At 46.1% G+C, this 17,575-nt stretch overlaps 1 non-coding gene across 1 annotated transcript; it reads right to left on the reverse strand.

The window, feature by feature from the left end:
* Nucleotides 1-11,391: 11,391 nt before the first annotated feature.
* LOC132833836 (5S ribosomal RNA) lies at nt 11,392-11,510 on the reverse strand. Its single transcript, XR_009647114.1, has one exon. It is a non-coding gene; the product is annotated as a 5S ribosomal RNA (ribosomal RNA).
* Between the last annotated feature and the right edge of the window lie 6,065 nt (nt 11,511-17,575).

Raw genomic sequence — 17,575 nt, forward strand, 5'->3', positions numbered from 1 at the left:
CCTCTTGTTGTTGTCTCTCCGTGTCAAATCTCTTCAGGATCTTGTATGTTTCAGTATGATTTGTGAGACAGCACATGAATGTCTGGCTGCAATCTAACATTCCGCACACACACAACTGATACCAGTCGGATGTCAGCAAACATTCACGACGGTGAGGTACTTGTCACATTAACCATTGACTCTGCACTATCGCATCCATTGTAATCGGAAGATGAAATTAGAACTTGCTCACAGTGAGTTGGCAGACCATTTTTACCCTCCGACCGACTTCCCTCTTCATGATAAATTCCCAATCATTCAAAAGAGAAAGGTTGTGTGGAGCTGAAATACTGATGTAGATCAATCAGGACAAATGACCTGTTCTTGAGCTACAGATTGTACATTGTATATAATTCCACCTCCTGATTCTGACTTGGAGCAGAATAAAGGGTTGCCATAGAGAACTTGAAAGGCTCTGTCACTGCATTTACTATTTCTTGAGTTGTTTCTCAGATGATTTTTTTTTGTATCTCATTTCGCAGGTCGTGATGTGATGTCATCCTAGTGCTGATAGGAAGACAATGCAATGCAAGAGGAGACTGGCATTCATCTGAGTGAAGAAGGCACATGCTCAGGGGAAAATGAGACAACCATGACTAATAAGAGCAGGTGGGGATGGCATGAAAGCAGAAAAGGAAGCATACAATGTCACAAAGGTTAGGGGGAAGGCAGGTAATTGAGGAGCCTTTAAAGCCCAGCGCACAACAGCTATGAAAGCAATGAAAGGAAAAGATGAAATATGAGAGCATGTCAGCAAATAATATAAAAGAAGATTGCAAGAGGCTTTTTTAGATATATTAATGGTAAGAGAGAGGCAAGAATTTACTTTGGAATACTGGAAACTGAGGCAGGTGAAGTCCTATTGGGGATCAAAGAAATGGCGGAGGAACTGCATACCTACTTTGCTTCAGTTTTCATGGTGAAAGACACCAGTAAGGTACCAGAACTCCAAGAGAATTGGTGGCAGGAGTAAATGTCTTGGCCATCACTGAGGAGATGGTGCTGGGGAAGCTGAAAGGTTGAAATGTCAATTACATTGGGAAGGTAGGTTTAAGATAAGAGGGGAAAAGTTTAAAAGAGGTGTGAGTGGCAGGATTTGTATACATAGTGCCATGGAATGCACTGCCAGAGGAAGTGGTACACGTAGATACAATAGTAATGTTTATGAGGCACCTTACAGGTAGATGAAGAGACATGGGATAGAGAAATACGGACCACGTAAAGGCAAAAAGGTTTTTAGTTCAGAAAGATGCCATGTGTCCCTGCAGGCTTGGTGGGCTGAGGAGCCTCATCCTGTGCTGTACGGTTCTTTGAGGAGAAAGTGAGGTCTGCAGATGCTGGAGATCAGAGCTGAAAATGTGTTGCTGGAAAAGCGCAGCAGGTCAGGTAACGTCCAAGAAACAGGAAATTCGACGTTTTGGGCATAAGCCCTTCATCAGGAATCCTGATGAAGGGCTTATGCCCGAAACATCGAATTTCCTGTTCCTTGGATGCTGCCTGACCTGCTGCGCTTTTCCAACAACACATTTTCAGCTCTGTATGGTTCTTTGTTCTTTGACTGAAGACAGATGACTCACCCAGTCCAGATGCACCACACCTCAGGGTTCTGAAGGAGATCGCTGAGGAGACTGTGGTGGCACTGGGTGTGATCTTTTCAGAATCACTGGAATCAGGGAGGATCCCAGAAGACTGGGAAATGGCTAATGTCCAGTCCTGTTAATGAAGGGAGGGAGACAGAAGACAGGAAATTGTAGGCTGGTTAGCCTGGCCTCGCTTGTTGAGTATACATAAATGGGCCCTTCAGCCAATTATTTTGTGCTGAACATGACGCCAAATTAAACTAAAGCTTTCTGCCTGCCCTTGTTCCATTCCTTGCATATTCATGTGCAATTTAGAGGATTCTCTAAAAGTAAACATGCAGGTTGAGTCCATGATTAAGAAAGTGAATGCAATGTTGTCATTTATCTCAAGAGGGTTGGAATATAAAAGCAGAGATGTGCTACTGAGACTTTATAAAGCTCTGGTTAGGCCCCATTTGGAGTACTGTGTCCAGTTTTGGTCCCCACACCTCAGGAAGGACATACTGGCACTGGAACGTGTCCAGTGGAGATTCACACGGATGATCCCTGGGATGGTAGGTCTAACATACGAGGAACGGCTGAGGATCCTGGGATTGTATTCATTGGAGTTTAGAAGATTAAGGGGAGACTTAATAGAAACTTACAAGATAATACATGGCTTGGAAAGGGTGGACGCTAGGAAATTGTTTCTGTTAGGCGAGGAGACTAGGACCTGTGGACAAAGCCTTAAAATTAGAGGGGGTCAATTCAGAACAGAAATGCAGAGACATTTCTTCAGCCAGAGAGTGGTGGGATTCATTGCTGCAGAGTGCAGTGGAGGCCGGGACGCTAAATGTCTCCAAGGCAGAGATTGATAGATTCTTGATGTCTGGAGGAATTAAGGGCTACGGGGAGAATGCGGGTAAGTGAAGTTGAAATGTCCATCAGCCATGATTGAATGGCGGAGTGGACTCGATGGGCCAAATGGCCTTACTTCCACTCCTATGTCTTATCGTCTTAATTTTAAAAGTCCCTGAAATGCCCCTATCGTACCTGCCTCCACCACTACCCTTGGTAGTGCATTCCATGCTCATACCTCTCTCTGTGCAAAAACCTTTCCCCATCTCACCTTAAATGCACGTCATCTAGTTTTAAACATTTCAACTCTGGGACAAAGATTCAGAACGTCAACCTTATCTTTGTATCTCATAATTTTATAGATTTCTATCAATTCTCCCCTCAGCCTCCACTGCTCCAGAGAAAGCAACCTAAGTTTTTCTAGTCTCTCCTTATAGATCATATCCTGTAAGGCAGGCAGACAGGTAAACCTCTCCAAAACCTCCACATCCTTCCTGTAATGTGGCGACCAGAATTGAACACAATACTCTAAGTGTGGCCTATCCAAAGTCTTATATAGCTGCAACATGACATCCTAACCCTTGGACTTAGGGCCCATTATGAAGAATGAAATTGTGCAGTACTTAAAAGAGTGTGGTAAAGCACAGCAGTTTGTCAAGGGGAGGTCATGTCTGACAAATCTGTAAGAATTCTTTGACAGGCTAATGAGCAAATTAGACAAGGAAAGCCAGTCAATGAGATCCATTTAGATTTCCAGACGGCTTTTGACAGGATGCCACACATGAAGCTGCTAAATCAGATAAGAACCCATGTGCTGGGGAAAGGTACAGGTGCAGATAGAGGATCGGCTGACTGGCAGAAAACTGAGAGTGGGGATAAAGGGGTCATTTTCAAGATTGCAGTCGGTGACTAGTGGAGTTCCTCAGGGGTCACTTGGGACGAACAATTATTCACGTATACATTAATGATCTGGATGAGGGAATCGAGGCATTGTTGGTAAGTTTGCACACAGGTTGAGTGGCAGGGAGTGTTGAGGGACAAAAAAGAGACAGATAGAATACCACATGAGAAAATGTGAGGATATGCATTTTAGTAAATGCAGAGGCCCGTGCCATTGTCTAAATGGAGAAAGGCTTTGTAAATCTGAAGGACAAAGAGACTTAGGAGTCTGATTCCAGAATTCTCTTAAGATTAACATGAAGTTGGCAGTTCAGAAGACAAATTAAATGTTAGCATTCATTTCAAGAGAGCTAGAGTACCAGAGCAGGATGCACTGCTAAGGCTGTGGACAGACTGCATTTGGAATACTGTAACAGTTTTGGGCCCTGCACCTAAGGAAGGATGTATTGGCCTTCGAAGGGACCCATGCGAGGTTTACGAGAGTGATCCTGGAGATGAAGGTCTTGTCATATGAGGAGCAGTTAAGAACACTAGCTCTGTACTCAGTGGAATTGAGAAGGATGAGGGGGATCTGATTGATATTTGTAGCATACTGAGAGGCCTGGAGACAGTGGCTGTGGAGAAGATGGGTCCACTTAGTTGGAGAGATTAGGATCTGATGGCACAACCTCAGAGTGAAGGGACTACCCTTTAGAAAAGAGATGAAGAGAAAGTCCTTCAGCCAGACGGTAGTGGATCTATGGAACTCATTGCTGCATAAGAATGTGAAGGCCAAGTGATCGAGTGTATTTAAGGCAAAGTGAGATAGCAGTTTGATTTTAAGGGGATCAAGGGGAAGTACATTGGGGTTGAGAAACACATGAGCCATGATTGAGTGGTGCAGCAGAGTCCATGGGCTGAATGGCCTCACACTGCTCCTGCATCTTATGATCTTATGGAAACTCAGCCAACAGGCACTCTACACCTTTAGCGCAGAATGTGTGCTCACTTTACCATCCAAGCTTCTTTCTCAAACTGTTCCTCATGGACTCTGGGCAGAGATTGGAATTGCAACCCATCTTTCCAATAGTTGCTTTTACAAAATAACATCAAGCATCAGGTTTGAAGCTATTGCTGGATATTGCCGAAACATCCAAACCACTGGCTAATGCTTTCTTAAACCAAGTTTGGTAATGAGACAAACCATATGCAGTGCAGATTTAAACCAAGGTTTGCATTGAGATAGCACCCGATATAATTGCTAGACATGATAAGGTGATTCAAACCAATAAATTACTTCAGAAATGCAGTCACTGTTGTAATGTAGGAAGTGATTTTTTTTGACAGCAATATCCCAAAACGACAATGTGGAAATGGTAAGATACTCTGCTTCATGTGAAGTTGATTGTGAGATTACAAATTGGCCACAACGCAGAGAAAAGCCTTGCTGATCTTCCCCCAAGTAATGACACTGGATCTTTTGCATTCACCTTAGAAGGCAGCCATGGCCTCAGTTTAATACATTGTGCAAAAGCCCACAAATCCAACAGTGCAGCATTCCCACAGCATTGGATGGTCCACCTTAAATCCTGAGCTCAGCACTGAGAGTGGAATTTGAATCAGCAATCTTCTGAAACCAAAGTAAACATGGTGCCCACTGAACCAAAGCTGACAACTGAACACTCGGTGTGCCAAAAACCCAATACCAGTAATCAGACTGATTCCTGGGATGGCAAGACTGAAGATTAGGTTCCCTACATTATGGAAACAGGTCATTCAGCCCAACAAGTCCATACCGACCCTCCGAAGACTAACCCACCCAGACTCATTCCCCATATTTATCACCTAACAATTTAGCATTGCCAATTCACCTGACCTGCACATCTTTGGACTGTGGGAGGAAACCACAGCACCCGGAGCAAACCCACACAGACATTTGCCCAAGGCTAGAATCATACCTGGGTCTCTGGTGCTGCGAGGCAGTAGTGCTAACCACAGAGCTACCGTGTCACACCTAGAGTGACTGGATTGTCTGGAGTTTAGAAGAATGAAGAAATTCTAACCGGATGAGAGAGGGTAACTGCAGGAAGGATGTTACCAATGATAAGGGAGCAGAGCCAGAGGTGACAGGGTGAGCCATTTAGGACTGTGATGTGGAGAAATGTCTTCACCCAGAGAGTGAGGAGCCTGTGGAATCTCCTGCCACAGAAAGCAGTTGAGGCTAAAACATTGAATGATTTCAAAAATGAGTTAGATAAAGATCTTAGAGCTGCAGGGATCAAAGGGTATGGATGAGAAAGCAGGAGCAGGGGATCGAGTTGCATGGCCAGCCATGATCATGTTGGATGGCAGAGCAGGTGCGATGGGCTGAATGGCCTACTCCTGCACCTCTTTTCGATGTTTTTGATGTTCCTATCAGGAGGCAGCAAGCATGCCATCATGTGAAGTTTACACTGGATTGATCCTGTAGAAGAAGGGCTTCCTGAAGAAGGGCTTATGCCCGAAACGTCGAATCTCCGGTTCCTTGGATGCTGCCTGAGCTGCTGCGCTTTTCCAGCAACACATTTTCAGCTCTGATCTTCAGCATCTGCAGACCTCACTTTTTCCACTGGATTTATCACATCAGTGAAATAACTCCATAAAGGCCGGTATCCTGTTGGTCAGCCAAATTTTATCTACACGTGCACAGTACATGTCAGGGACCCAGCTAGCTCAGAGCCGGCTCCGAGAGTGAGCAGACCCCCAACACTCCTGCTTACATCACACAATCCCCACAGTGTGGAAACAGGCCATTCGGTCCAACGGGTCCACAGTGACTCGCCAAAGAAGAAGAAGTCTTATTCCAATAGCTTTGCATTTGCCATGGCCAATCCACCCTAACCTGCTCATCCCTGAGCACTATGGGTAATTTAACATGGCTAATCACCTAAACCTGCACATCCCTGGGCACTATGGGTAATTTAACATGGCCAATTCACCTAACCTGCACATCCCTGAGCACTATGGGTAATTTAACATGGCCAACCCACCTAAACCTGCACATCCCTGAGCACCATGGGTAATTTAACATGGCCAATCACCTAAACCTGCACATCCCTGAGCACTATGGGTAATTTAACATGGCCAATCACCTAAACCTGCACATCCCTGAGCACTATGGGTAATTTAACATGGCTAATCACCTAAACCTGCACATCCCTGAGCACTATGGGTAATGTAACATGGCCAATTCACCTAAACCTGCACATCCCTGAGCACTATGGGTAATTTAACATGGCCAATCCACCTAACCTGCTCATCCCTGAACACTATGGGTAATTTAACATGGCCAATCCACCTAACCTGCACATCCCTGAGCACTATGGGTAATTTAACATGGCCAATCACCTAAACCTGCACATCCCTGAGCACTATGGGTAATTTAACATGGCTAATCACCTAAACCTGTACATCCCTGAGCACTTTGGGTAATGTAACATGGCCAATTCACCTAAACCTGCACATCCCTGAGCACTATGGGTAATTTAACATGGCTAATCACCTAATCCTGCACATCCCTGAGCACTATGGGTAATTTAACATGGCCAATCACCTAAACCTGCACATCCCTGAGCACTATGGGTAATGTAACATGGCCAATTCACCTAAACCTGCACATCCCTGAGCACTATGGGTAATGTAACATGGCCAATTCACCTAAACCTGCACATCCCTGAGCACTATGGGTAATTTAACATGGCCAATCCACCTAACCTGCTCATCCCTGAGCACTATGGGCAATTTAACATGGCCAATTCACCTAAACCTGCACATCCCTGAGCACTATGGGTAATGTAACATGGCCAATTCACCTAAACCTGCACATCCCTGAGCACTATGGGTAATGTAACATGGCCAATTCACCTAAACCTGCACATCCCTGAGCACTATGGGTAATTTAACATGGCCAATCCACCTAACCTGCTCATCCCTGAGCACTATGGGTAATTTAACATGGCCAATTCACCTAAACCTGCACATCCCTGAGCACTATGGGTAATTTAACATGGCCAATCCACCTAACCTGCTCATCCCTGAGCACTATGGGTAATTTAACATGGCCAATTCACCTAAACCTGCACATCCCTGAGCACTATGGGTAATGTAACATGGCCAATTCACCTAAACCTGCACATCCCTGAGCACTATGGGTAATGTAACATGGCCAATTCACCTAAACCTGCAAATCCCTGAGCACTATGGGTAATTTAACATGGCCAATCCACCTAACCTGCTCATCCCTGAACACTATGGGTAATTTAACATGGCCAATCCACCTAACCTGCTCATCCCTGAGCACTATGGGTAATTTAACATGGCCAATCCACCTAACCTGCTCATCCCTGAGCACTATGGGTAATTTAACATGGCCAATCCACCTAACCTGCACATCCCTGAGCACTATGGGTAATTTAACATGGCCAATCCACATAAACCTGCACATCCCTGAGCACTATGGGCAATTTAACATGGCCAATTCACCTAAACCTGCACATCCCTGAGCACTATGGGTAACTTAACATGGCCAATCCAGCTAAACCTGCACATCCCTGAGCACTATGGGTAATTTAACATGGCCAATTCACCTAAACCTGCACATCCCTGAGCACTATGGGTAATTTAACATGGCCAATCCACCTAACCTGCACATCCCTGAGCACTATGGGTAATTTAACATGGCCAATCCACCTAAACCTGCACATCCCTGAGCACTATGGGCAATTTAACATGGCCAATCCACCTAAACCTGCACTTCCCTGAGCACTATGGGTAATTTAACATGGCCAATCCACCTAAACCTGCACATCCCTGAGCACTATGGGTAATTTAACATGGCCAATTCACCTAACCTGCACATCCCTGAGCACTATGGGTAATTTAACATGGCCAATCCACCTAAACCTGCACATCCCTGAGCACTATGGGTAATGTAACATGGCCAATTCACCTAAACCTGCACATCCCTGAGCACTATGGGTAATTTAACACGGCCAATGCACCTAAACCTGCACATCCCTGAGCACTATGGGTAATTTAACATGGCCAATTCACCTAACCTGCTCATCCCTGAACAATATGGGAATTTAACACGGCCAATCCACCTAAACCTGCACATCCCTGAGCACTATGGGTAATTTAACATGGCCAATTCACCTAACCTGCACATCCCTGAACACGATGGGAATTTAACATGGCTAATCACCTAACCTGCACATCCCTGAACACTATGGGAATTTAACATGGCTAATCACCTAACCTGCACATCCCTGAACACGATGGGAATTTAACATGGCTAATCACCTAACCTGCACATCCCTGAACACTATGGGAATTTAACATGGCCAATCCACCTAACCTGCACATCCCTGAACAATATGGGAATTTAACATGGCCATTTCACCTCACGTGCACATCCGTGAACACGATGTGCAATTTAACATGGCCAAGTCACCTAACCTGCACACCCCTGAACACTATGGGCAATTTGACATGGCCAGTTCACCTAATCCGCACATCCCCGAACACTGTGGGCAATTTAACATGGCTAATTTACCTAACCTGCACCTCCCTGAACACTGTGGGCAATTTAACATGGCTAATTTACCTAACCAGCACATCACTGAAAACTAAGGGCAATTTAACATGGCTAATTCACCTATCCTGCACATCCCTGAAAACTATGAGGATTTTAACATGGCCAATTCACCTAACCTGCATATCCCTGAACATTACAGGCAATGGAACATGGCCAATTCACCTAACTTGCACATGCCTGGACACTATGGGAATTTAACATGGCCAATTTACTGAACCTGCACATCTCTCTACACGATGGGCAATTTAACATAGCAAATTCACCTAACGTGCACATCCCTGAACACTAAGGCCAATTTGACATGGCTAATGAATTTAACCTGCACCTCCCTGAACACTATGGGCAATTTAGCATGGCCAATTCACTTAACCTGCACATCTCTGAACACTATGGGCAATTTAACATGTCTCATCCACCTAACCTGTACATCTCTTATCACTATGGGCAATTTTGCATCGCCAATTCACTTAACCTGCACATCCCTGAAAACTATGGGCAATTTAGCATGGCCAATTCACCTAACATGGACATCCCTGAACACTGAGCAGTTTCACGTGGCTAATTCACCTAACCTGCACACCCTTGAACACTACGGGCAATTTCCCATGGCTAATCCACCTAACTTGGCATTTCTGAACACTGTGGGAAACTTAACATGGTCAATTCGCTAACCTGCACATCCCTGAACACTCTGGGTAATTTAACATGGCCAATTCACCTAACCTGCACATCCATGAAAACTAAGGGTAATTTAACATGGTTAATGAATTTAACCTGGAACGCCCTGAACACTATGGGCGATTTAACATGGCCAATGCATCTAACTTGCACCTCCCTGATCATTATGGGCAATTTAACACGGTTAATTTACCAAACGTGCACATCCCTGAACACTATGGGCAATTTAACACGGCCATTTCACCTCACGTGCACATCCGTGAACACGATGGGTAATTTAACATGGCCAATTCACCCAACCTGCACATCCCTGAACACTATGAGATATTTAACATGGCAAATTCACATACCCTGCACATCCCTGAACACTATGGGCAATTTGACATGGCGAATTCACTGAATCTGCACATCCCTGAACACTAAGGACAATTAACATGGCCAATTCACCTAACTTGCACATCCCTGGGCACTATGGGAATTTAACATGGCCAATTCACCTAACCTGCACATCCCTGAACACTATGGGCAGTTTAACAAGGCCAATACACATAACCTGCATATCCGTGAACATTACGGGCAATTTAACATGGCCAATTCACCTAACCAGCACATCCCTGAAGACTATGGGCAATGTAACATGGCCAATACACATAACCTGCACGTCCCCGAACACTATGGGCAATTTAACATGGCCAATTCACCAAACCTGCACATCCGTAAATACTACGGGCAATTTAACATGGCCAATTCACTTAACCTGCACGTCCCTGAACACTATGGGAATTTAACATGGCTAATTCACTTAACCTGCACGTCCCTGAACACTGCGGGCAATTTAACATGGCCAATTCACCAAACCTGCATTTCCCTGAACACTGCGGGCAATTAAAAATGGCCAATTCACCTAACTTGCGCATCCCTGAACAGGAAGGACAATTTAACATGGCCAATTCACCTAACCTGCACATTCCTGAACACTATGGGCAATTTAGCATGGCCAATTCACCAAACCTGCACATCCCTGAACACTATGGTCAATTTAGCATGGCTAATCTACCTAACCTGCACATCCGTGCACAGTATGATCAATTTAGCATGTCCAAATCACCTATCCTGTTCATCCCTGAACATTATGGGCAATTTAACATGGCCAATTCACCAAACCTGCACATCCATAAATACTACGGGCAATTCATAGCTAATCTACCTAACCTGCACATCCGTGCACAGTATGATCAATTTAGCATGTCCAAATCACCTATCCTGTTCATCCCTGAACACTATGGGCAATTTAACATGGCCAATTCACCTATCCTACACATCCCTTGATACCACAGGCAGACAGTCATGGAATCATAGAATCCCTACAGTGTGGCAACAGGCCATTTGGCCCAAGAAGCTCACACCTAACCTATTTCCCGACCCTTTTATTCTACGTTTTCCCCTGACTAATGTACCATTCTTGAACACTATGGGCAATTTAGCATGGCCAATCCACCTAACCTGCACATCTTTGGACTGTAGGAAGAAACTGGAGTACCCAGAGGAAACCCACACAGACACGGGGAGAATGTGCAATCTGTACACAGATGGTCGCCCGAGGCTGGAATTGAACCTGTGTCCTTGGCACTGTGAGACAGCAGTGCTAACCACTGAACCACCGTGCCACCCGCTACTCTTGTTTATTTTTTTTTCTCTTTTGGTGTGTGTGCGCAGGTGTGAGACACAGTGAGAGACAATCTAAGCCTACTGCACCTGGTATTCCCAGGCGGTCTCCCATCCAAGTACTAACCAGGCCTGAGTCTGCTTAGCTTCCGAGATCAGACGAGATCAGGCGTTTTCAGACTAGTATGGCCGTAGGCAACCACCGTGCCACCCGATACTCTTGTTTATGGCTGTGAGCCGGGGCTTCCTGATTGGAACGGATTAACAAACCAGTTAGGGAACTCATTCCATGAGGTGCACTGACCCACCTCATTCCAATCACTCTGGACAGGATCATCTCTGCTGTGTTGCGTCTTTTTCTTAGTTTAATTATCTTGAGAAAATGTGTGAATAGTATTTACTACATTCTGTATGCTGAGTTGTACATTCATTTCCTGTAATGTTACTGTGATCATTTGTTATGCTGAATTAATGTCTCAGATAATTTATTACTCTCCAGACATTCCACACACTAAACCTCATTAGTTCTCTGTAGCATTCAAGTCTTTATCTATTTCCAGAACTCCAATTCATTCTGGATTATCTCTGAAGTTTCTTTCACTGATTGACTGTGTGCTAGAAATTGCCCTTCAACTCATACATCCTCCTGAGTTGGAAATTTATTGGGATTTCTTTATTATTGCTGAGTTGAAATCCTGGAATTCCTCCCGAACAGAACAATGGTAATACCTGAAATACTAGGACTGCAACAAACCTGAGTGTGGGAAACCAGAAATAAGCAATAAATGCTGAACTTGACGCCAACACTAAGCTACAACGCTGGCATCTACCCGACAATGTGAAAAATTGCCCAGGCATGTCCTGTGCATAAAAAGCAGGACAATTCTAACCCAGCTAATTACTGCCCCATCAGTCAACTCTCGACCATCAGTAAAGTGATGAAAGGTGTCAGGAACAGGGCTGTCAAGGAGCACCTGCTCAGCAATAACCTGCTCAGTGACGTCCAGTTTCTATGCCACCAAGCCTTGTCATTACAGGAGGGCTGTGTTCCAGGGCAGAGATGTCAGTAACTGACTTCGATGTCAAGGAGACATTTGATGAGTGTGGCATCATGGAGTGAAGGGGAATTAAGGGGCAATTTCTCCACTGGTTGGATTCATAGCAAGATGGTTGTGGTCGTTGGGGGATCAGTAGTCTCAGCTCCAGGACATTTCTGCAGAAGTTCCTCTGGGTTTTGTCATAAGCCCAACCATTTTCAGCTTCTTCATCAATAACCTTCCCTCCATCATAAGGTTAGAAGTGGGGATGTTCCCTGATTCCAACTCAGTGTTCAGCACCATTTGTAACTCCTCAGATATTGATGCAGTCCATGTTCAAATGCAACAAGATCTGAACAATACCCAGGATTGGGCTGACAAGTGGCAAGTAACATTCATGCCACACAAATGCCAGGCAATGCCCATCTCAAGTACGAGAGAATATAATCGTCATCCCTTGACATTAGTTGGAAGTCTTAATTTCCAACCACATTCAAATACAGAATACATTTCACTTGTATATGTCTTGGCTCCAGTTTGAAGTTTTCACTAATATTAAAGCAAAATACATCCGATGCTGGAGATCTGAAATAAAAACAGAAAGCGCTGGAGAAACTCAGCAGTTCAAGCACCATCTACAGAGAAAGACACAAGAGTTAATATTTGGAGACCAATGGCTTGTCTTTAGAAGAAACATACTTTCCGTTTAAATATTTGAAGACCTCCCTAACTTACTCAATGTTATTCTTTTCAAACATTCTTTAAATAATCAATGACTTTAGGCTGTGGTCAGTCCTGGTTCATTGATAACACTGTCTGTTCTGATATTGCCATAATAATATTGAACAGCACAGCTGGCTGAGTGATTGACTTCTGCTCCTTGTTTCTCTATTTCTACAAATTCTATGGTCAGGTCAGAGACTGGGAATCCTTAGGCATGTAACTCACTCCTGACCTCCAAAAGCCTGCCCACTATCTATAAGGCACAAGCCTGCAGTGGGAGAACCCCTCACGTAGCTGGGTATGTTTGCATCCAGCAGTGCTCAGAAAGTTCAATACCATCCAGGATGAACCAACCCACTGGACTGGCACTCCATGCATCTCCTGAAATGTTCAGTCCCTTCACCATCAGCGTACAGCAGCAAATGTAAATGGACTGCACTGACTCATCAACCACATCTTCCACACCCACAACCTCTACTTCCCAAAAAGGACAGGGACAGCAAGTACAGAGCAACACCACCAGCTGCAACTTCACCATCCAAACTATTCACCATCACAACTTGGAAATATATCACTGTTTCTTCGCTGCCCTCTCTAACAGCTCTGTGGTTGTAACCATGCCCACCCAAGCCCTCCATTTTTTTCCTCTCCAGACGTCTCCAACAATACCCTTCCACCGACACTCTCATTCGTTTGGCCGAACTGGTCCTCACCCTTAACAATTTCTCCTTTGAATCCTCCCACTTCCTCCAGACCAAAGGGGTAGCCATGGGCACACGTATGGGCCCCAACTATGCCTGTCTCTTTGTTGGCTTCGTAGAACAGTCGATCTTCTGTAATTACACCGGCACCACTCCCCACCTCTTCCTCCGCTACATTGATGACTGCATTGGCGTCACCTCGTGCTCCTGCAAGGAGGTTGAGTAATTCATCAACTTCACCAACACATTCCACCCTGACCTTAAATTTACCTGGACCGTCTCTGACACCTCCCTCCCCTTCCTGGACCTCTCCATCTCCATTAATGACAACCGACTTGACACTGACATTTTTTACAAACCCATTGACTCCCACAGCTACCTGGATTACACCTCTTCCCACCCTATCTCTTGCAAAACTGCCATCCCGTATTCCCAATTCCTCCGCCTCCGCCGTATCTGCTCCCAGGAGGACCAGTTCCACCACAGAACACACCAGATGGCCTCCTTCTTTAGAGACCGCAATTTCCCTTCCCACGTGGTTAAAGATGCCCTCCAACGCATCTCGTCCACATCCCTCACCTCCGCCCTCAGACCCCACCCCTCCAACCGTAACAAGGACAGAACGCCCCTGGTGCTCACCTTCCTCCCTACAAACCTTCGCATAAACCAAATCATCTGCCGACATTTCAGCCACCTCCAAACAGACCCCAGCACCAGAGATATACTGCCCTTCCCACCCCTTTCCGCCTTCCGCAAAGACCGTCCCCTCGGTGACTACCTAGTCAGGTCCACAGCCCCCTACAACCCACCCTCCCATCCTGGCATTTTCCCCTGCCACCACAGGAACTATAAATCCTGTGCCCACACCTCCTCCCTCACCTCTATCCAAGGCCCTAAAGGAGCCTTCCACATTCATCAAAGTTTTACCTGCATATCCACCAGTATCATTTATTGTATCCGTTGCTCCCGATGCGGTCTCCTCTACATTGGGGAGACTGGGGGCCTCCTAGCAGAGTGCTTTAGGGAACATCTCTGAGGCACCCACACCAATCAACCACACCGCCCCGTAGCCCAACATTTCAACTCCCCCTCCCACTCTGCCGAGGACATGGAGGTCCTGGGCCTCCTTCACTGCCGCTTCCTCACCACTAGATGCTTGGAGGAAGAACGCCTCATCTTCCGCCTTAGAACACTTCAACCCCAGGGCATCAATATGGACCTCAACAGTTTCCTCATTTCCCCTTCCCCACCTCACCCTAGTTCCAAACTTCCAGCTCAGCACTGTCCCCATGACTTGTCCCACCTGCCTATCTCCTTTTCCACCTAACCACTCCATCCTCTCCTCCCTGACCCATCACCTTGATCGCTTCCCCCACTCACTCATCGTACTCTATGCTACTCTCTCCCCACCCCCACCCTCCTCTAGCTTATCTCTCCACACTTCAGGCTCACTGCCTTTATTCCTGATGAAGAGCTTTTGCCCAAAACATCGATTTTGCTGCACTTTGGATGCTGCCTGAACTGTTGTGCTCTTCCAACACCACTAATCCATATGTACTGTAGCCATCCAAAGATTGTCCATGATTTGGAGATGGACAATTAAAACTGTCAGTATCAGAGATACTAATATCCTATAAATGAATAATAATACTTTAAAAATCTGATCATCTAATCATGACCACATTGTTGCTTTGGTACGTTGCGGGGCGTAGATTGTCTACATTCTTGACTGATTCAAAAGTTCTGTATTAGCTGTTCAGTACTTTACAGGGTGCTATTTAAATGCAGGTCTTTCTTTAGTGAAACACCACGTTTGTGAAGAAACAGCAAAGTGTGTCTATACTTTCATTCCTTTAACATGTAAAACATGGAATAAATGCAGTGAAATCAATAGTTCTGTTTCATTTCAATTTGTGCTGCAGCCCACGTTAAAACAAAGCTGAGCACAATATTCTGGGAAAAGTGGCTACTTAATTTGACTGGCTGTCAGAAAAATGAATGATTGCCAAAGCATTAACAATTCAAAGGACATTGAGAGGGGCTTGATTAAACCTGTGTTGCTAGATGTAAGGTCCATCACGAAATGAGATTGGGGCAGTTCCATTTCCTTATAGATATGAACCATGACTGAAAACGACTCATAACGTGCCCTTAAATTGGCAATGTTGCCTGAGGAAGCTGTAAAATGGATGTTAAAGTCATGCATCTTTTTAATAATGGGTTCCCTTAAGTGGATCTGTCAGGCACAATGGACTCAGGGATATTATAATTGTTGAGCAGTTTATTGTCACGTGCATTTTTATAAAAAAGTGAACATTTTTCGAAGTTGCCATACCACAGTGCCGTATTAATGACAGAAGGCATAGATGAGAGAAAAAAGTAAAATTAAAAGGAAAAGTAAAACACATCTCAGATCAATTTCAGTTGGGAGAAAGCCAATTTAAAATGGCAAATGCTGGAATACTGGGAAAATGTAGCTGAAGAAGACCACCAAAGAGAGACTGATAAACCAAGACTGCCCATCCAGAGCAAGGCAGCTGCTGACCAAGGCCAAGACTGGTTGCCAGGCTGTTGGATTATCCAGAACAAGACCCCTACACTGGGACCAGACCTCCACACCTGCACACTGAGATCAGATCTCCGTACTGGGACCAGACCTCCACACTGGGACCAGACTCCCACACTGGGACCAGACCTCCACACTGGGACCAGACCTCCACACTGGGACCAGATCCCCACACTGAGACCAGACTTTCACACTGGGACCAGATCTCCACGCTGGTACTAGACCTCAACGTTGGGACCAGACACCCACACTGGGACCAAACTTCCACACCAAGGTCAAACCTCCACGCTGGTACCAGACCTCCACGCTGGGACCAGACCTCCGCACTGGGACCATACTCCCACACAGGGACCAGGACCCCAACGCTGGGACCAGACCCCAACACAGGGATCAAACTCCCACACTGGGAACAGGCCTCCACACTGGGACCAAGCCCCAACACTGGAACCAGACCACTTGCTGGGACCAGACCTCCCATACCGTGACCAGACCCCCACATTGAGACCAAACTCCGCACTGGGACCCGACCTCCACAGTGGGACCAGACCCCAACACTGGGACCAGACCCCAACACTGGGACCAGACCTCAGCACTGGGACCAGACCCCCACATTGAGAACAGACCCCACACTGAGACCAGACCCCCGCACTGGGACCAGACCCAAACATTGGGACCAGATCCCCACATTGAGACCAGATGCCCACACTGAGACAACACCTCCACACTGGGACCAGACACCCACACTGTGGCCAGACCCCCAACTGAGACCAGAACTCCACACTGGGACTAGACACCCACACTGGGACCAGAACTCCACACTGGGACTAGACACCCTCACTGGGAAGAGATCTCCACACGGGGACCAGAATCCACATTGAGATCAGACCTCCATACTGAAACCAGACCTCCACGTTGGGACCAGACCCCAACGCTGGGACCAGACCTCCACACTGGGACCAGACCTCCACGCTGAGACCAGACCTCCACCTTGGGATCAGACCCCATGCTGAGACCAGACCTCCACATTGGGACCAGACCTCCACGCTTGGACCAGACCTCCACACTGGGACCAGACCTCCATGCTGAGACCAGACCTCCACGCTGGGACCAGACACCCCACACTGGGACCAGATTTTCACACTGAGACCAGACGTTGACACTGGGACCTGACCACACACTGGGACAAGACCCCCACACTGGGACCAGACCTCCACGCTGGGACCAGACACCCACAC

Source organism: Hemiscyllium ocellatum, chromosome 37 (assembly GCF_020745735.1).
Source record: "Hemiscyllium ocellatum isolate sHemOce1 chromosome 37, sHemOce1.pat.X.cur, whole genome shotgun sequence".
NCBI classification, from domain to species: Eukaryota; Metazoa; Chordata; class Chondrichthyes; order Orectolobiformes; family Hemiscylliidae; genus Hemiscyllium; species Hemiscyllium ocellatum.